Consider the following 22,500-nt stretch of genomic DNA (forward strand, 5'->3'; position numbering starts at 1 on the left):
CTGCATCATTAAGGCCCCAAATTGCCCCATTAGCAAGGCCTCAAATTGCCCCTCAGGGTCAATATTTAATGCAGGTGAGCTTAGGTTAACTACCCTCACAACCCTCTGGACAACAAACAACGTGGAGTACCTGTTACAGGGAAATTCATTTTCTCCCCAGGTTCCCCTTGTGAAACACAATCTTCCATACCAGAATTATGTTTTAAATTAATCAGGTTTATTTTATAACCCCGATTTCAAAAGAGTGAGTTTTGAAACAGAACACAGAAATTCTTCCATGAGGCACTCCTACCCCTGTCTCATGAGCTTTAATTTTTCCATCTGGAAAATGGGGATAATTACACCTCCCCCCTAGTACCTTCTGAAGATGATGCTTCCTTTAAACAAAGATTGAGGAGCCCGTAGAAAATAATAAAAGTCACATCAATACTTAACAAGTTCACAGTTTCTTCTGCAAGATTTTAGCAATTTAATGGCTGTCCTTATTAATTATTGAGTTAAAAGTATGCAAGAAGTTAGAGCTATAAGTAGTAATCAGAATGCGTGCAAGACTGAAATTCAGAACAGGATTCTGTACTATTAACACTGAGATAATTTGTAGGACCGGAACATTGCACACATTTAAAAACATAAATATCAAATTTTTCTTACTCATTAAAATTTTCAATAGGAGGGAAAGGCAAAATGATTCTTCCTGTATCTCTATTGTCCATTTGGCTTCCTGAATGCTGGTTAAAACTCAATTGCTACTCGTATCTCTAGAGACTCTTAGTGTTTGGGGGGGGAATAGCAATTAACTCCCTGAGCATGCTCAGCAGAATCTACTGGTGATGTCTGGACATGAAACCTTTCATAGGTAGCAACTGAAAGATGAGAGCCATGGTTACAGTTTCCAGCAAGTATGTGAAACAGAAGCCTCGAGATTACATTCCACATCTAAGTAGAGATAACATTTATATCTCCTGTGTTAAGGTTAATTTCCATGCATTTAGGGCTCCTGAAATCCTCATCACCTCTGCGCTGGTACCTGCAAAGTCAGTTTTGCTACTGAATGGGTCCCCAATTAAGAAGTGCTTGCTGGTGTCCTTCCAGCAATATCTTGTGAGTTTGAACAATTTTAGTGAAATAAATGTAACAAGGAAAAATGAATTCTCTTTAGCCTCTATTCAGCCAAAATTAGCCTCCGTGGATTCTGGCTCACAAAAGCACCACGGGCTTCTGGCTGTGCTCTGTAGCTGTGAAATAGAATCAAGATTCCATTAGGCATCCCAAGCTGCCTCCTTCTCCAGGGCAGACAATAAAAATGACAACAGGGGATTGTCCCTCAGCTAGTCTAACAAGGGGGTGGGTTCTTTTCTAAATGACTAGATGTCTGTTTAGCTGAAGGAAAAATTTAAAGGGGCCATGGGCCAAATTTTCTTCAGTTCTTTGGGCCCCATATTTGTTTCTTAGGTCATCTTCAGAGAGACCTCGAATTCTACCTCTGTTGACACTTAGAGGCCATGGTTTTTTGTGTGAGCTGAGACAAAAATAAGAGATTACACATAGGCCAGACAGTTGTGTTTCCTTCAGAGATATCAGAAGTTTTAGCAATTGCACATGGATTATTGGTTTTGTCATATTTTTTTTCTCTTAACTCAAGAATATAGAACCACCCCCCCCCCCCCGACCTAGACAAATTCTAGATTGGAGACAGGTTTTCTGCTTTCAGAAATTATTTTTAAACAAGAATCCCTGAATGGATACATTTATCTAGACAGCTACGTCCTCATATGAAAAAGAAAGGAATGGGGCTGTATAAACTTGTCTTTATAATACCATCATATATGCCTACGGTCTTCATGGAGATCTTGGCCATTCTTCTTTTGCTGAAGCTCAGGTCTTCCATTGTCTACATCACAGGGACCCCCATATGCTATGACCTTGTAAAATTTCCCTTTGTCGTGAACTCCCAATCAATTTATCAATTTCTTTCCTATATCAAAAGTGCAAAAGTCTAAGAACATTTTCTTCCCCTATCCAAGGATAAATGTGATATAACTTATTCAGACCTCACATAAATTTGATTGAACATTCTTTCTCCCTCTAATTGGCCCAGTAAATAGAGTTTTGTATTTTCCTTGACAGATGCCATAGAATGAAATTTAATACCGCTTGTCAATGAGTATCAGAAAGTTAAAGGGTTCATCAACCATTCATAGTAATTGTACTGTATTCATATAGAGTTATAAATGTGTATTTCATGGCCACTTCTCCTTTGCTTCAATCAAAATTCCTGGCAGGAAGTAATATTATATAATCCATGGTGTCAATTACTAATGGTAGTGGCAAGTAAATCATAATGTTTTCATTATTGAATTGCTAATACTTAGAGGTTGTAATATATATATATATATAAAGTCTTTAATAAGCAATTATTTATGTGCTCACTTACTGGATGTTGCTGAACCAAGGCATTTCTTCTATACTAAGTGGAAATTCTATTCAGTAATTCTTTGTGTAAAGTCATTCATTGGTATTATAGTTCTAGAAAGTTGCTTAAAAGAATATGTTGCATATTTATTATGGCATTGTAGCAAAAAAAATAAAATAGCAATGGGAATATGAAAATATAAACTGACACTTGTAAAATATCATGACTGATTCTAAGATAGGAAAATGAGCTTTATCTTAGTTTTTGGACTTTGGCGCTAAGAGCCAAATCTAATAGATTCATGGCCAGAAAACATGAGTTCTAAAATTGGCTTTACCATTTATAACTTCTTACATGGCCTCAGGAAATATTCTGAAAACCTTTGAGACTTAATAGCTTTATCTGTAAAATGAATATATTTTGTTAGCAATATTTTATCAATCATCTTGTGAATTAACATATTTTGTTAACTGTCATCATAATAAATAGAATAGACTAACCAAATCATCAACTTGTTAATATCTTAGATTTCAGAGATGAGGTAAGGAATGGGTTAATGGTAATTTTCAATCAATTGTTAAATACAGCTCCTAAACATATAATTGTTACTTATCCTGAAGTCAAAGGAATGATAACATATTTTTTGGTTGTTTATTTACTTGTTTGTGCTTTTTATTGTATGGTACCCAGTCAGGACTCCCCCACTTTTGACTACAGGAAGTCTGGTAATTTTAAAACTTTGCCAAAAGATTCTTAAATTTTTTTTTTTTGTAAATATAGCTGTATTCTGCAGCTATTATGCAAGACTTTAAAAAACAAGAGACCCTGAGGTTTATGCGCACATTAAATTTAAGTGCTATAGTTTATTTTTTATTTATTTTATTTAAAAGATTTTATTTATTTATTTGACAGAGAGACAGAGAACATGAGCAGGGGAGGGTGCAGAGGGAGAGGGAGAAGCAGACTCCCCACTGAGCAAGGAGCCCAATGTGGGACTGGAGCCCAATGTGGGACTCGATCCCAGGACCCTGGGATCTTGACCTGAGCCAAAGGCAGATGCTTAACCAACTGAGCCACCCAGGCGCCCTGTATTTGAAATATATATATTAGTACAGTGACATTTTTTAGATTGGCTGATACTATTTGCATCAATTGTGATTAAGGTAATGACTTACTCAATGATAAGTTCATTTGGCGTCATTAAGAAACAATTGTCTGTCAATCCATAGTGATTTGGCGCTTTTCTGAATTTGCCAAATTACCTTAAGTATTTTCATTGATTTCAGAGTTTCCATGCAAATATTCTGTTTTGAGATACTATGGGCCAGCTGGGCATTGCTCTGGAAATAGGCAAAGGCACTTGAAGTTAGGATTTTTTTTCAGGGTAAAAATGAAGAAAAGTGTTCCACACAAGATGGAGCAATAGAGTCAAATTTACTATTTAAAACCAGAGATTAGACCAGATGCTCCCATTTGCTAAAAGAATTCGAAATAGGGAAATACGTACATTTAAAATACCGCTGTGGTCAATGTTTCTGTGTTTTGGAAACTGCAGGTTCTAGCAAGGCAAGAGAACACAGACACAGCCACTTAACTGGGATCTGTAATGAGTCCCCCATTGCTTCTGTACCTGAGTCTCAAATATTCCCAAACCACCACAGAGAATAGAAGTACCCAAATACAGTTATAAGACTTGGTTCAGGTTGGGAAACCAAATGGAGACAGACAGAAAGCAGTTGAACAACTAGGTTGTGCACAGTGGGAGAGGAGAACAAAGAGAATAAAGAGAGAAAAAAAAAAAGCTGAGAACAAAAAAGAAAATCACACTTAAGATAAACTCACAGATAAAATTTCCAAACACATTAATAGAACAAAGGTGCACAGAGACAGAGACAGAAAACCACGGAAGAGTAAAATGGAAAATGAAAAACACAAACAAAAAAGTACTCAAATTGAGTCCAAACATTAAAATTCCAAACAAATGACTAAATTAAATACTAAAGAAGGCAGGCAACAAATTTAATAATCAGGGTATGAATTACTTCAGATGAAATTAATTATAAAGTATAATCAGACAAGATTTTAAAAATAAGCACATTTAAAATACACAAAGTTATAAATAGGGTTGGTAATATTTCCTAACTTACAGATTGGAAGGCTTGAGTGAAATTATGTTTCTGGCACGTAGTAAGTGTTCAGTGAATGTTAGATGCTCCTATATGACAAATCTTGTTATCAAAACACTTGGTTCATGGTATTCAGCCAATGTTTCTTCTTCATTCCTTTGTGTGAAATCTTAGCATTCATTTGAATCCTTCTGCTTATCTTTATGTTCCCACTTTAGACTGAAATCTATTCTAATTTCAGTACATCAGAGGATACCTTTATGACTTGGAGCCATTTTGCCTAGTACACAGAGTCAAGAAAAACTGCACAATATCTAGAGCTCAAGCAAGGGAAAAATAAAGAAACAAGGGTAACAACAACAAAATTCTAACAACAAGCTTGTGTTCTTTCTACTTTGGAGCACCTGATGGAGAACTTAAAACTTTTCATCAGTATTCAAATTAACTTGAAAGACCCCACAGAGGGGACAGTTTGGGTGCAGCTCTTTGAAAGATGAAGAGAAGAAAAGGGGGGAAAGACACTCCAGCTAAGTTAGAGAGGCATATGTGAACAAGGATCAGTAAAGGAAATAGGTAGGACAGTGAGAAATTTCATAGTTTCAATGAAGTGCCTAAAACCAAAAGACTAGAGGGTTGCACAAGGTTTAAGATAGGAGATCATAGGGCCTCCTAATGGGTAAGCTTGATGGAAATTTTTAGATCATATATTCCAGTGATATTCAAAATTACTTTTCTATAGAACCATCTATTCCAATAAAACTTTACAAGTAACATAATACATAAAACAGATCAGAGCCTCACTGCTTTGATTAATGGAAAACCTGCCTAACTGACAATTCCCCCTTCATGCCTTGATAGTAGCCAACAAAGCACCTTCAAGAAAACCCTAGAGAGCAGGGTAGCACTATTAAAAAACTTTATTTTAATAGTTTAAGGCTACCACTAGTTTTCATGATATCTTTTTGCAAGTTTGAAGAAGGCATTCTCACCAGGTGGATATAGCCCCATAGATGCATGGCTTGGTGAAAGGGTAACACCTTAAGGGGGAGATCCTCTACCTTTTATGTCCTAACTCTACCCACATTCCACATATCGCAAACCTTTGGCCATTTCTCTGGCCGTAGGGTGCACTTGCCTACAGCATAGTCCAAGGTTTGGAGGGCTGACTTAGAGAAAAGGACAGCCTTAGCCCTGGGAACGGTGGCAGGCCAGCCTGGACAGGGAATTCTGAGGTCCTGAGTACGGTCTAAATGGGAAGAGAGCAGTCTCTGGGTTGGCACAACTTTTTAATGCTGCACACGCTTACTGATGTGGGGAATCAGAGTGGGGCTCTTGAAAGCATTAAGCTCAAGGCAGAAACCCTTATGCCTACACCTAAGGATGGCACTTTCATTGACTCTTACCACCTATAGGTTGAGAAGGCATGAGAAATGAGCAGATAATGAAACCAACAGACAGAGAGGGTGCTAGCAGTTGACATGAGTGCCTTATAGGAACTGGAAGGTGGGCAGCCATGTCATGACAGATAGGATAAGGGAATTAATACCTTGAACTTAACCTTTTCTCCAACTCTCATCTCCTACTGGTGTTTTCCACTGCCAGATCCAGCCAGAAGTCAGAGGACAAGGGAGATGGTTGACATGCTCAATGCAGGTCAGATTCTAGGACAAAGAGCAGGGTAGAAAAGGGTGGATAAGAAATCTGAGTGGGGAAATAGAAGAAATCCAAAAGACCTTCTCAGTAGAGAAGTAATCTAGTTTCTAAAGTGTTTATTCCCCAGAGTGTAGGATGACTGAAGACTGGAAAGACTGGAAACAGAAAGGTCCTCTCAAAGGCTGTGACATTTAAATAGTAGAGGTTATTCAAGTGCTAATTTTAAATATTCTACTATGCTACTCTGAAATTACAAATTAAAATTTAAAAAATTACATGTCACATGAAGTTTTAAAATTCTTTTTTCTTCTTCAAAGATTTAAGAGGACTTTCCTAGTTACAATATTTTATTGAAAATTTGGTCTCACTAAAGTCAGAGAACCATATAATATGTAAAGACTGGCAAACTGTCACAAATATATGAAAAGTAGTTACCGAATAGTATTACTCTTATGGAAGAAGACAGTAACTCTTCAGGGGTTGGAGGCAATTTTTTAAAAGTGTTTGAAGGCATTACATGGTAGCCCATTGAAGGCTCTGAAAAGTGTGCCAGAGATGAGGCTAATTCAACTCGCTCAACCTCTGTGGAAGAGATCCATGACTGACCACTGTCAAAATAGAGAAGATGGTTAGAACTCAGCTCTCTTTGAACCTTTATTTAATAGATATTCATCTCCTTACTATTTTGACGACTTAGATTGGAGAAACAGTGATTTACTTTGAAGTGTTCTTTGGAGGTCATAATGTCTTCCCAGCTCTGCTGATATGAAATTTTATATTTGAGGAATACGATGCCAAAAGTCTTTAGTGAGTTAATTTTCTCAGAAGGAGGAATGGAAAGTTTTGTCTTCTAAAATGTCACGGTGCTATAAAACCCTCAACATCACACATGGATTTCACTGTTATGCTGAGAATTTGTTCAAATTTGGCAATTATATTTAAGATTTTTCCTTCATCTAAAGTAATATCTAAGGCTTTGCAGTACTCCGTAAGGATATTATAAATGTTTCAGTAATAACTCAAAGCATTTCCTCTACTTACACTGTTTAGCAAAAAGTATTCAAATTATTACAGAAGTTAATGGAATTTCTAAGACATTCTTTACTAATGAAAATAATTTGTCCTTATACCGAATATCAAGACTATTCATTCCGTCTTCCCAGAATTCTTTTCCTTCCCACTCTTCTGGTCTTAGACCCCACCCTCACCCCCACATATACCTGATTCAAGATGGGCCCAAGGGGTACTTGAGGTCAAACCATTCAAGAGACTTTTCCAGGATGAAAAATATAATTGGAGCTTTGGAGAGGCAACATTCTATTTTGTTCTGGTGGTACAGTTGTTGGTATATGGGCCCCTGGCCGCAGCTGGCTATGGTTCTTCTCCAAGATGAGAGAACTATGATGGCAGGAGAGAATAGGGCAATGGGAAAGGAGTAGACAGACGGAGGCAGAGAGAACCAAAGTTCACGGAAGTTGAGATCCTACCACTTGTGACAGAAAATAATCTGAGGAGCACACCAAGGACTAGCAATTACTTGATTCTTCAATATTTAGGCCAGGTGTTGAATTTTTTGTCTAGCAACTCTCTCTCTCTCTCTCTCTCTCTCTCTCTCTCTGGAGGAGATTCACCCTGAGGATGCTGACTGCAGCCGAAACATAATCCTTAATTCTGAATATGCAAACATAAAATGAAAAACCACTTGCAATTTCTTAAAATAAAATCTTCTTATCTTTTTCCTTGTTATATCAAACAACTCTGTAGACGGCCAGAGAAAACATGTGTCTTCCCGATTCAGAGACCGAAGTTGCTTTTACTTGTCTAGCTATCCATCTCTAGCCAGCCAGAGGAAAGGGTATGTCGCGAAGGCTCTTGCTTACTGTCTGGATTTCAGTCTGTCTGTTAGAAAAGGAATTTGCGAGTTGTTAGCAAACGTGTAGTGAGCAGCTACTCTATGTGGAACATCTGAATGATGTTGGGGGATGTAAACATAGGACCCCATGGAACACTCCACTGACTGTTGCTGCCAATGATGTTTTGCCGTTCAGCGCCCCTGAAACATCCCGGTTGTGAATGAAACCGATTATTAGAGTTCTCATACTCTATACCTTCTTTCTTAACAAGTAACAACTACACAGCAGTTAGGGTTTAAAAGTGCTTTTTGTGTGCACGGCCTTATTTAATCCTTGTAACATTCTGAGAAAATGATTGCTATTCCCATCTCAGAGATGACAAAAGGAAGACTCATGGATTTTTCTAACGTTCTGAAGGTCACTCAGCTATCAAGTACCTGGGCTGCAATCTAAACACACGGCGTTTTGCCTCAAAATCTTAAGCACTTTTCAAGGTTGCCTTCCCAAGCAAAACAGCCAGATACCCATTTTTCTATGTAGAGTTCATCTGATCTATCCCATTAAAATATTGTAATCATCCCTATATTTTTTTTTGAAATTAATTAAATGTCTTTAAAAAGATACTTTGACTTTTACATTTCACTACTCCCTTGTTCATTTCCCTGCCCCACACCAGGCAAAAGGAAGCTGAGGTTATGGTAGGAGTGAGGTGGGGCGATCCATTTCACAGTTTGTTTGCACTACCCTTGACAGTGTGGAGTTGGGCAAACGAGAGGCAACCACAAATCTCCCCATTTGACCACTTGTCCAAAGGTGAGGTGAAAAGGTTTAGTGGGAAAAGTTTGACATTTTATCCCCAAACAAATATTAGAGATTATCCATGGAATTAAATTATCCATGTGTACACAGTCTAGGGAATTAACTCTATCTGAAATGGTGGATTATTACAGAAATTGAAACTAAGCCCTTAAGGCACTCTTTTTACTTTGTTCCCCGTATTTTTTACAATGAGCTTTTAGATTATTTTGGCTATTTTGAAGGCTGCTTTTCAGTATGTTCTTATTCGGTATGTATTTGTGCACTGCTCTGGCTGGTTTGAACAATTTTTTAGAAAGTATTCCCCTGATAGCCCTCGAAGCAGACAAGTATTACTTGAAGGGGAAAAGGAGATTTCTATTAGGTTTGAGAGTCACAAGTGAACAGAAGAAATTTGAGAAGTATAAAATACTCCACAGACTGCAAATCCAAAACCAAAACATGACTAACAAGGTTTTGACAATATAAAAATCCCACTGGTTTTTCCCATATCTTTTTTTGTAAGCAGTACTTTTAGTGAGCTATTCTTTTCTAACATATATTATATTTTATATGCATGTGTGTGTGTACAATTTTTACTTTAAAATTTTCTAAATGACCCCAGATATGAACAAGAATCAGAAAAATGCAGCCACGTAGAAACAATTTTGACATTGGCCTCACTGCTTTTTTGAGAGCCCAAGAGTTATTTTAGTGATGGAAGGGATTTATAAAAGCAGTAAGACTGTCGCCCTCTTTAGCTTATTATTTGCTATATAATTATTTGCTGCCATTCCACTAGCAATACACTTCAAGTTAAAGTTCAATAAATTTGACTTCTGTGCCTGATTTTGAACTGGACAATTTAGCCCCCCCAAAATGGGTGATGAATGAGTGATTCACTAGGAGAATTGCTTTCTTCCCCTTGTTCCTGAATTTTTTGTCCAGGAGAAATGGCGCACGTGAGTGGAAGCACGTTCAAGCAATTACCTACAAATTTTTACACATTTTAAATGTCACAGAAACTAAAAATAAATTGTCTTTACTCCTTTTTTTTTTTTTCAACTACATCTTGAACAGTTATCCACCGTAAAGGATTTTCAACAGTCATACCAGGCTTTGTTTTGTAGTTTGAGCTAATTTCAGGATCTGTGGGTACGGTATTTCCCATATTTGTTTTCATTTCCACAGAACAGGGACCTCAATGTCAGACAACAGCTTCTGGCTTCCCAGAGTGAGCAGGTTAGAATGTCAGGGGGTCTGTTTTATTAGGTGCATCTCTTACCAGCACCTTGGGTCTATTGAAGTGACCAGGACCTGAGATCTAGAGCTCCATACACTCATTCTGAAATTGGGGTGTAAAACTTATATGCGAGTCAGTGATTAAAAGGAATAGCAGGATAGTGTAGTAATAAGTAGTAGTAGTAATAGTAGTAATAGTAATAAGTAATGGTAGTACTACTATTACAGGTAGTAATAAAGGGATATCTTGCCTGAGCTTTGTCTAGTAATAACCAGTTTTGTTGTTTCTACTCGTTGCTGGGTGGGAATCTAAGACTTATCACAGACTCTACCCAGACTGGGACTCATTTTTTCCCTTTACTCCTTCCCTCAACAACGTTTTATCGAGTACAGCAACGCGCTTTTGGCCTAAGAAATGGGCCTATTCTGGCAAGGTGAGTTCTAAAGCAGTTACACAGCTTTAATTTGCATTAGAATTATCTAGAAGACTTGTTAAAATGCAGATCATTGAGCCCCACCTCTGAGATTTTTTTATTCCAAATGGGTATGGCCCAAGAATTTGCTTTTTAAACAAATTCCCAGTGATGCTGATGTTGCTGGTTTAGTGACAACATCTTGAAACCACCGCTGTAAGCTACTGCCCACATGTAGCTTAAATAATTACTCTTTTAGCTGGAAATAGGCTATGATTAGAAAGGAGACAAGTCTCAAGGTGTCACATGCTATTTTCATCAATTACATGAATTCACTCTTGAGGGAACAGCAAGGATGGTAAAAAAAAAACCCAGTGTTACGAGGATTTTATATATTCTCTGAGAAAGAAATAGTCAAACATATTGAGGAGTTGTTTCAGGAGTTAAACATTTTTCAGGGCTTGCTCAGTGCTGATTAATGGCACGTTAACACACTTAGGTAAGGATGGTAAGACCTTTGAAATCTGTTATAGAATCTTACTTTTGATCATTCTGTGTTCTGTACAAAAAGTTTGTGACAGAAAATAAAAGTTAAAAGGAAGACAGGGGCTCAAGAATCATTTCAATCTGATGATCCTCCCAGAGGAGACTATTTTATGAAAGTTAAGCACCCTGAGAATCCGAACTAAATTACCCAGGCCACAAAGACAGCTCTAGGATGGTTCTAAATACTGCTCTGAGAGTCAAACTCCAAGGAGGCTTCCTGAAGACTGAAACTTGTTCTGCTCCCATAGACTAGTCAATGTAGCCAGGGGCGTCCCAGGCCCATTTAAATATTGCAGTATGCATACAAAAAAGGAAGAGCTGGTAAGTATCTCGGTCTCACATTTTGCCGAGAAGTTTAATATGTATTATATTGGATTCTTTCCAATGTGGTTGTAGCGGTCATGAGGATTTTACATTAATTTATTTATATGTTTTATCTCCGTGGTATACGAGCATTCCAGAAAATATGCGAGAAACATAATCATGAGTGGAGTTTAAAAACAGTAAAACAGGGTTAATATAAGCAAGCTTTGAGATACGGTCCAGCAAAATCGTTCTACATATGCTATTTGGAGTATTCTAGGAGGAGAACCCTGGCTTCCAAATTAGTTCGCAGATTCCACCCCCCGTACATACGAATAATAGAACTAAATATTAATTTTTATTGCTATTTCCCATATAAAATATTTATACTATGCAGATTTTCATGTTCAAATATTTCTTTTTAAATTAATTTAATAAACTATGTTTTTTTCCTGTAAAGTTCCTGATTGCCTCTTGTAAAATGATACAATTGGTAGAGGTCATTTCACCAGAGGTGAAGAACATAAAAAATAATTGTTGCGAAAAAAAGTAAGGAATTTTGTACATGGTTTCAAGTCCAGACTTACCAGAAAGTTAGTAGGGAAAATTAAGGAAACGATGAACACAGTTTAATATTGTAGACAGGAAAGTAAAAATACGAAATAACTTTCTAGTTTATTTATTTTGACTCCAGCAGGAATTATTCATAGAAACTATAATTCAAGGACCTAGAACATAAAAATTCTGCCACAGTCTCTTCATTTAGTGATACTAAATTGTGATTCCATAAGAAAAGAGGCAAGTCTTCAACACTTTGGTGACAAACTTCACTTAATGTAGAGGGATTTTGGATTCCTAGTTTTTTTAGTATATCACTTTAATCATTGTTTGATTTAATATATAATGCGAATTCTCAATAAGACACTGGTTAGTAAATTCCTTGAGGATAGGGATGATGTATCACTCAACGCTAAGCACTGTGCCTTGCATTTAGCAAGCGTTTAACCAATCTTTGTTAAAATTTTACTGTCTTTGGGGTAGGCAGAAAACCTGGCAAAGTCAGTGTTTTGCTCCTCAGCTCTTCGGTAGCTCACTGCCTGGTTTCTAAGGCTCACTTATGTCTCATGTAAACAGAGGGGACAAGAGTAAACGGCCTCTAAATTCCTTTCTGCCTCTAATACGCATTCTGCATAATAAAATGCTGTACAAGACTACTGCACCATGCACAGAGATATTGTCCCAATTCAGACAATGTAAATTACAGTATGCTCCCTTTGACATGACATTCCTTCCTTTCTCTGCTTCTTTTCATCTGTACTCCCTCTACATCCAATCTTCTGTCTCATCAAGGCCTCCAGTCTCAGCTCTAATCCTCTACGCTTTTTGTCATGCCCAACTCAGAAATTTTGGAATTACATTTCAACTCCCATCCTTCTGCTAATCTCCCCCTTGATGGCTGAGAGTTGGATCTGTACGGCCTTGCACGTTTGGCTCAGGTGCTGAGGTGTGAGGGCCTGTAGAGAAGAGTTACCTGGACTTGCATCATGCCGCAAGGGTATGGCAAGAACCCTCGGATGCACCATGGTACCAAATAGAGATTTTTTTACGTGCTGCTCTTCATCTCACACAGAGGCTATGCCAAAGCTCCACCTCTCCAAGCCATTGTGATCCCTGTAGCAGGTGGTCTAGCCTCCTCATTCACAAATCAATCCAACATGGACTCGTATAATCTCCCACCAAGAAACCCATCCTTGCTTGTTTTCCTTTCATCCCAGAGAAAAGGCATCTCACTTCCAGTTCACTAAGTTTTCTTATTTGAAATCTATCAGGAAGTCCAGTTGAGTCTATCTCCTAAAGAACTCCTAAACCATGCCCCCAGCCTCCCTCTCCACTCATGCACTGCTGGTTTGGACTCCAGCTTCTCCCCCTTGCTAGGGCTTCAATTTCCTCAGTGCTACCCATGGTTGTGAATGCAAGCAGTTTCCTCATTGCTGCGCAAGTGAGGGTGCTGGTTCTAAAACCCTGATTCTTCAGCTTAAAATCACTCACTGGCCCTCATCGCGCACAGAATTCATTTTTTCAGTAGATCAGGCAGTGTCCTCTGGGGTACGGTTTCCCTTACCTTTTCAACCTTTTACTCCAACTTCATCCACATGAAGATTTGATATCACATACTCCACGAAGAGAAATCAATTTGTTGCTTTACTCTAGACTGCTCTCTCCTGGGATCATCTTCACGGAACTTTCTTACTTATCCTTCTTCCTAGATTTAGCTTAAGAGCACATCCTAAAACATTCTACCGCTCCATCTCCACAGAGCCCTATGCTTCAGACTGTAGGCTTTCTCAGGGCAGGAATCTGGTCTATTTTGTCTGTATATTCCCATCACTTGGTGTCCCTTGATCCTTGGGCTTATTAAATTGTGGAATGAAAAGATGAATGAATATTATTTCATATATACCAATTTAAGAATATTTTCTCTTTTTTTAAGAATATTTTCAACTCAGCATCAGTAGCTGGTCACCATGACATATACGAGGGAAGATGTTGCATCAATTATCATAGATTCAAATCATATTTCTGTTCTAAACTAGGCATCTGACATCGGTTTCCTCATATGTAAAGTAAAAAGCATAATGCATAACCTAGTTGTTCAAATGGGAAAATGTAAATGAAAACACCAGACAAAAATCAGTTATTATATATGACTGGGAGCCCATTTCATTCTCCTTTGTCTTAATCAATTTGTATGCTCAAAGCCTGATATATAGTAACAATTAGTTTTCAACTTCCAACTTTCTAATCTCTTTATTTCCTATAATCTGATCAAGGGTTTTCTAAACATTTTTATTTCAAGAGTGGGTTTCTGAGGTAGACTTCTTGTTTATAAACTGTATTTCTTCTTCACACACACTTTACACAAGCACATAGCATCCCCGTACTTCCCCTCCTCCCGTACACACTCAGGAGAGGACTGTTTTAGGTAATTTGCAATTCCATAAAATTCTAAATTCACATTTTAGATAACTTATATTTTAAATATATACATAGGTTTACTAAAATATGATTCTTTTAAAATAACCAACTCTGTTTCTATAGAAAACAAAAAGAGTATGCAATCAAAATATATTAATAAATTATGAAAATTTGATACCCTAAATATTAAAAAAATTAACACCCTAAATTAAATCCTTTCATGTCACTGACTTGTGTATTTAATGTCTTATGAGAAAATAAGCGATATTTTCTGTCTTGTGAAACATAATTCAGAAAGGAAGACAAGCTTGCAAATATGTAACTGCTGTAACCCAAATAGCACAGACTTACCCATAAAGAATAGTCAAATCTTTGTGACTTAACTTCCAACTTCTTGGCTTTAGGGTGCCTGTTTTTTTTATAGGTTTATCTATCCTTAATAATTTTGAAAATTTTTAGAAATACTTATCTGGGAACATGAATGGTTTCTGTTGGCACTCACCTTGGCTGTCAATGGGTTTGGGAGGTTTGCCAAGCTGCCAGCTACTCTGAGGCTGGGCTTAAGCTCCTGTGCTCTTTGACTTCACTATTTCCATCTGTGATGCTCAAAGTCAATGAGACTGGAGAGGCATTGCTTTCCCAGCAATAGAACTTTACCCTTACTTATGCTTGACACTTATTTGAGAGTGAGAAAGAGTCTTGGAGCAAAGTTGCTCTTCTCCCAAAAGTTTAGAATGAGAAGGCTGTCCCTCAGGCCAGCTCCCTGTGGTCCTATAGAGATCATGGTGGACACCGAGATGCTAACCCCAGTCCATCTGCACAGAAGGACTTGCTGCGCAGCAGTGAAAGGTGTGGTCAGCAGGCAACCTACAGATCTCAGCTCCTGCAGGGTCTGCTTCAGCCACAAAGAACCTCCCTACCCAATTCGTGCCCTTCCCGGGGCAGCTTGTGTTTCAAGACGACTCTGATGGGCAGTTTTCACCCTAGAGCTCATTGTTGGGTCGACCAAAGCTTTGTCTAGACTGTTCCACAAATAAGTGGCTCACACCACCCAATCCTGTTTACTTTGCCTTCCTTTCTTTAACAGGGTTAATCCCTAGTAAACATTTTGCACACCAAAGCTCTGTCTCAAATGTTTCAGAGAACCCTACCTTTGATAGAGATTCTGCCCTAAAGTGGCTACTGCCTGCTCCTTCTGACAGCAGACCACCACTGACTGCATGGCCAGCATCATCTACAGCAGCTCTTTTTCAATTCACCAGAAAAAGAAAGCTTTTGCTAGAGAAGAATCCTCTAGTGTTTGGTGTTGTCCATGACACCTTGATTCCTCAAAGGAACTCGCCTCCAACACGCCCAAGAGGATAATTCTTTCAAGGTGCTCACACTGTGGGAAGCAAAAGTTGGCAAAAGCAGTTTTCTGCAAGCAATTCCTGCTTTCTACCTTGCAGTTTCTCCTGTTCAAGAAAACCCAGGTCTAACAGCTTGGAGAGATTTAGTTTAGCAGAAAGGAAAGTATAGTGAGAACAAAGCATATATTGATATCTTAATAAATTATCCCAGGGTTTTCAGCAGGGGGATATCAGTGCTTTAGACAGAGAATTATGCCAATAATAATAAAGACTAAATTGGGGGGTTGAAAGTGAGTAGAGACTGAGGGGTCAGACATGGGGCTAGTGAGCCAGGCTCTGTGACAGGTGGGTAAAGCCCAGACTATAGAAACTATGAAGATAGAGTAGGAGATTGAATGTGAGTGAAATTTCGGCATTAGATGTGACTGATTTTAGAACCTGAAGGGTAGGAAGGAGTCAAAGATGACTAAAGATTCTATTTGGAGCTAACGAAAAGATGATGATGCCATCAACAAAAATAGAGACACAGAAAACAGGGCCGTTTTGAAGGCAAGAGAACAAGAGTCAGGGGGGTACTGTAGAGTTTAGTTGCCTGTGAGGGAACAATTGGATGTGCAGAGAGGCTAAAGTGGAGGTTCACAATTACCCAATGAAAAGTACTGCTGAATCATAGTGAACTGCTTTATTTAAAGAACTTTCTTTATGTGGCAGTGGAGTGACACGGGAGGAGGAGGTCTTTGTGGTCAGGAAATGCCCACAGCTGGCAAAGAAATCTTGTTGATAGCCTCCTGACTCTACAGTCAGGCTATAGCTTGGATATATGCGGAATTCAAGAGGTGCCTCCAGTCGTGCTGAAGGAGGAGCAATTAAGTAGACAGGGCATCTGAGAGCAAAACAAGTAGGTACTGGGTAGAAGACTGAGAACTGAAATTTTCTAACTCATAAAAGAAAAAAAAAAAAAAAAAAGACAAAACTTCCCTTCCTCCACAAAGTACCAAATAGAGGGTAGAGACTCATTATTTCCAATTCTCAGGAGAAGAGAGAACTGCTGAATATTCTATTTCATCATCGTTTGGGATCAGACTAAGCTAGAGGAATGGGGTTCCGCCATCCTTTGACATCATTACATTAACAAAAGGAGAAAGCTTTTGACCCCAAATGAAAAATTTCTTTCCTGTCATTTAAATATTAGCCATTAAATCTCTGCTTCCTGGAATCTGAAATAAAAACTCCAAATCTCTTGGAAATATCTATGAAACACACCATTTTCATTCATAATATGTCTTCTCATTAAGACATAGTGGATACCAATATAGTCCAGACTTTTTCCATCTGAAGTGTCTGACAGCACAGCGTTTATAGTGTAAAGATTATCTTAGATAAAATATTTCTGAAAAATTTACACTTAATTATAGTCTTCTAAAAGCTAGCATTTATTGAGCACTTATTATGTGTCAGTCGATATGCTTTTCCTAATGACCTTTTTCGCGTCATATCCAATCTTTGAAGGAGGTGTAATCATTGCCCCTCTTTTACAAAAGAGAAAAATGAAACCAAAAGATTTTAAGTAAATTTCCCAAAGTCACATAGCTTATAAATGCGGGAGACAAGATATAAAGATAGAACTGTCTGATTTCAGAACTTTTTATCTTCACTATACATTATATTACTTTCCCTCCACAGCATATGAGTGGAAACTAAAAGACACATTTTGAAAAGTTCTGATTAAGTTGTGTCAGTGTGTTATGGAAAGGCAATATTTAAGAAATTTTCGTACTTCATGGGTCCTACCATGCAGAGGATTTTGGCAGAACACTACTTTTTAAAAAATGTAATTGACCCTTTGTGTAGTATACTATGATTTAATTCAGTTAAAAAATGTGTCAATCACATAGAGAGGTACAAAATCATGGTTACTGTGGCTAATCTTTAAGAGCCTTTTAAAAGACAATTTTAGGGGCGCCTGGGTGGCTCAGTCTTTAAGCGTCTGCCTTTGGCTCAGGTCATGATTCCAGGTCCTAGGATCAAGCCCTGCATTAGGCTCCCTGCTCTGCGAGAAGCCTGCCTCTCCCTCTCCCTCTCCCCCTGCTTGTGTTCCCCTCTCTTGCGGTGTCCTCTCTGTCGAATAAGTAAATAAAATCTTAGAAAAAAAAAGAGACAATTTTAAGGGATTGATTCCTATGATTAAAGATATCCTGACTACTTCATTTCTATACCACTTTTGGGTAATTGGAAAATACTCAAAATAAGAAAGTTTTGAAATATACAAGCCTGTAATTTAAGGACTTCATTTTATAATACTTATGAAATAATTAATTAAAAGTGTGAACACCTTTATTCCAAAGTTGAGGCAACATACCTAGGAAACATTTCAAGAGTTCCTCTGTGTCTTAGCGAAGCGTGACACGTTTCTGTCTGGTTGTTATGCCAGCATAAGATAATAGCAGAGACAGAATACTTTGGAGTTGGATTCAGTATTAGTACCAGTAACATCAGATGTAATTTGAAAGCATATGTCTCCAGCACAAACCAAGTCTGGTCCAGCTCAGTTGGTAAAGCAAGGAGGGGAGCAGGAAGTGCTCTGCTCCATGCAGTTAATCCAGGATGTAGGTTGATGAGCTTCTGCCATTTTCACCACATGGTACTGATATCCAGCTGGTAGAAGGTTTTGAATGGAGGTTTTAAGGGGCCAGGCACTGAAACTCTGCACATCACTTTCACCCACATTCCACTGGCTAAAACCCAGTTATATGGAGATGCTTTACTGCAGGAGGCTGGGCAATAAGAGTCTGTGTGTCCGAGAGAAGAGGAAATGGGTGTTGGTACATTTATGTCAATCTCTGCCAGACAAAGGTAGGTTTAAGTCCCAGCATTGCCACTTACTTCCCGTACACTTGGGCATAGGACATAGCTTTTACTGCTTCAGTTTCCTCTTTTGTAAAATAGTAGTAATAGTAATTCATACTTTGTATAACTGTTGTAAGGATTAAATGTGATTTGCCTCTAGTGTACTTAGCTCAGTGTTTGGCAGCAGGACCTATACGCTAAATGTTAGCTATTGTCTTTTTGTGGATAAAGTATTCAAGTACATCATTTTAAGTGTCATGATGAGAATGATCAGAACTCAGTGGGGATGATCCAGGATCAGAAACTACTGAACAAAATCTTAAGCAAGGGGCAAATTGCAATGCAGTTTTAAATTATCATTAAGTAACTAATAATGATAGTTAACAGTTACTGAGTACTAACTTGATAAAGATCTTCACAGAGATCAAGTTAGTCAATACTCAGAGTCATCTTATGATGAAAATGCTATTATTATACCACTTTTTTTTATGTGGGTCTTGAACTCACGACCCTGAGATCAAGACCTGAGCTGAAAGCGAGAGCCAGATGCTCAACCAACTGAGCCAGCCAGGTGCCCCTATGCCTATTTTTTAGTTGAGGAAACAGAGGTTTAGAAAAATTAAGTCATTTGCACAAACCCCCAGCCAGAAAGTCATAGAACTAAGATTGAATTTCATGTTTATCTTACTAGAGACTTCAAGTTCTAAATAACCAAGAAAAGAGTCAGTAGTGAAATCTACGGTGAAGGAGATTCACCAAACAAGATTTGAAGCTAAAAACAGATGTGAACGGGACTCATCAAGTGTTCTGAACGACGGTCAACTTTTCTCAGCCAAGGCCAAGAATGTAAAAAGTCAAAATTTAAAGAAGACCAGAGGTCCATCTCACAGGATGGAGCAGGGAGACCATAATTAGCAACAACAACTTTGCCTACACAAAATATTTGCCTAGAGCAAAGCCACTGCCAGGTCAAGCCTGAGGTCCTCATCACTCCTACCAAGCTGGGAGGGGGCAGAGTCAATGCCCCTGCAGCCACTGTGAAAAGGATCTGAAGCTGGGCAAGCTTGGGAACACCTCCGTGAGGAGGTGAGCACCAGAGGAGGGTCTTACTGATAATGAATGATTCCCGCCTGCGGTGTGTGCTGACATGTGGGGCAGTGGGGAGGAGGGGGGTGGGGAGAGACACAATTTGAGGATTGTGGGTTTTCCTAAGTTGGGGGTTGTTACTACTTTCAGGTTTCAAATTACAGGGAGTACAATCCCTGCTTGGGCAGGAACACTGTTCTGAGTGCCTTCTTTGAACCTTCAGATGAATATGATCTACCATGCCTATGAATCCCTAGATACTTCATATATAGTGCTCTCTCTCCAAATTTACATATAGACTTTCCATGGCATTCAAAAGTCTGGGAAACCATCATCATCATTTATGGTTCTGTATGAGGGTGATTCAAAGAAATAAGAGAATCAGATTTCTGGAGACATTTTGATACTAGACAAAGGTGGGGGGTGGTTGGGGAATGGAGGTGGAATGCGAATAAAAATGGCAATAGAAAACATTGATAAAGCAACTTCTCCCTGCCGGGTGGAAGGTGGCTTATCTTGGGTGAAAATATCCAAGTACTACACATAATCTTGCAACATATTTCGAGATTGGTAATAATGTCCCTGTATTTTAGCCCCCAAACGGTAACAACCGACATCATCACCTCCTGCTAATAACAATTCACTTGGGGCGCCTGGGTGGCTCAGTTGGTTAAGCGTCTGCCTTCGACTCGGATCATGATCCCGGGGTCCTGGGATTGAGCCCCATGTCAGGCTCCCTGCTAAGCGGGGAGCCTGTTTCTCCCTCTCCCTCTGCCTGCCACTCCCCCTGCTTGTGCTCTCTCTCTCTCTCTCTATCAAATAAACAAATAAAATCTTCAAAATAATAATTATTATTCACGATTTATTTTTCAGTAAATAAAAGCTTTTTGTCCCATTTTTGAGCCAGAGCCTTTCTTAAATTCACACATGTACACACACAAAATGCCTACAGACTTTCGGGATACCAATGCCATTGGCTTCCTTTCCATTTAAAGTCAGAATTAAATACTGCACTTCTGCAACAAACGCCACAAGGAAAAGGGGGCTTGCTCCTTGACGTGGAATGGAAGCTCTGCAGCTAATGGGCCCATGCTGTAACTCTCCTGAGCTATCCAAGAGCTGGAGATATCCCTGTGGACAGTAGCAATTACCTTCATTCTCCGCGATCTGAAGTAATCCTTGCTACATACGTCCCTCATTGTGAGTGATGAGGCCCACTGTTTGCTGAGTCTAAAACCAAATGATCTTTCACAAGCAAAATTTAAACTTGAAATAGGATTTTCTGTCTCCTGATTCTGAGTCTATTTTTTTTCGTGTACTTTATACATTCCCAAATCAGGCTCAGGCTGGCTACAGATGGTGCTGGTGTGTAATGAGAAGGGCTCTGAAGCTGCTCCAGCTCCCAAGGGAGGATTCGGTAATGGAACTAACTATGTATTGTCCACCTTATATACTAGATTTGATTTTGGACTATTTGCCCAACTGTGTTTGTTTATTTCTCGGCACTGGAGGGCTTCCATTAGCTCCAGGCTGATTGAACATAGACTGTGGAGTAAGAAGGAACAGAACATTTTTTCCCCCCCAATGCTGATGTAATCCCTTTTCTTTTACTGACAATTGAGTAATGTTTGCCATTGGAAACTGTGTTAGAAATGAGCTGATATTTGCAGTCATTAGTGAGAAAGAATTGTTTTGATCCCAGGGAACAAAGTGAGCATTATTTTTTGGATAACAGTGTTGCAGAAGTTTGTGCCTAAAACTTGGGTAGTCAAGACCCTGAAAAGAGAAACTGCTAACATTTTAAAGCTGAAAATTACCTTGTTTCAGTAAGTCAAAAGATTAATATTTAAGACCTCATAAATTTTGCTCACAGAGCATAGCCAAATATTATTATCCTAACGAAAACAAAAACCTCAACTCAGCAAATTAGTCACCAAAGACCACACGTAAATTGACATTTTAGTTTCCTAACTAATGGAATCATTTGTCATTTTACTGAAGCAGTTCATTATAAAAATAAATTAAGAATAAGTAAATTGTAGTCATAGCAATCATGATGAAATTATTAGTAATTACATTTACCGGCATGAAAGTTTTCTGCATGCTTCTCATCAGCAGATGTTATTCAAAATAACTTTGGAAATAAGCATTGATGTTATATCCAGGTTTTTTTAATTAAAAAAAAACATAGTGCAAGTAAGAAAGTTGCTAATTAACATTAGGAAAATATTGTCTTTCCCTTTCAAATATACACAAGCTCAGCTATGCAATTCTAATATCAAAATGAAGAAAATGAGAAAACTCTCTACTACCCTAACTGGTAAAAAGAAAATTAGAAAGCAGAGACCAGCTCATGTAGTTTCTAAATAAATGAAAAGGAAATTACATTTCTCTGGGTAAATATTTACTTCCTAAAGCGTGCCAACAAAAGCTACTATTGTAGAAATGGGACATGGTAGTAACTAACTAACTTGTACTTAGTTGATTTAATTGGAAATGTGCTGTTTTTCCTTTTAAGCCTTTGCTTTAATTGTAGAATAAAGACTTTCCAATCTGATGTTCTAATTGCAGTTGGGATCTGGTATCCTGTTTACATATACATTGATCTGTCAGATGGCCTCATATGTATCCAGGTAGGCCATATGAGGAAAAACATTTAACCCATTTTTACTATGATACCCATTAATAGGACATTTTTATTTCTAGATTTTAAAAATAATTTTTATACCTAACATTCAATTCATGCAGCTAAGCTCATACTTCAGATTTGAAATTTCAATTGGTAAAATTTCAGGTACAAAAATGTAAAATGAAATGATTTTTAAATGTTTATAAAATGTCATTTAAATGTTGGCACGCAGAAAAAATGTTATCGACTAAAAATCACTGCTATTTCTA

This window comes from Zalophus californianus, chromosome 3 (genome assembly GCF_009762305.2).
Source record: "Zalophus californianus isolate mZalCal1 chromosome 3, mZalCal1.pri.v2, whole genome shotgun sequence".
NCBI lineage: Eukaryota > Metazoa > Chordata > Mammalia > Carnivora > Otariidae > Zalophus > Zalophus californianus.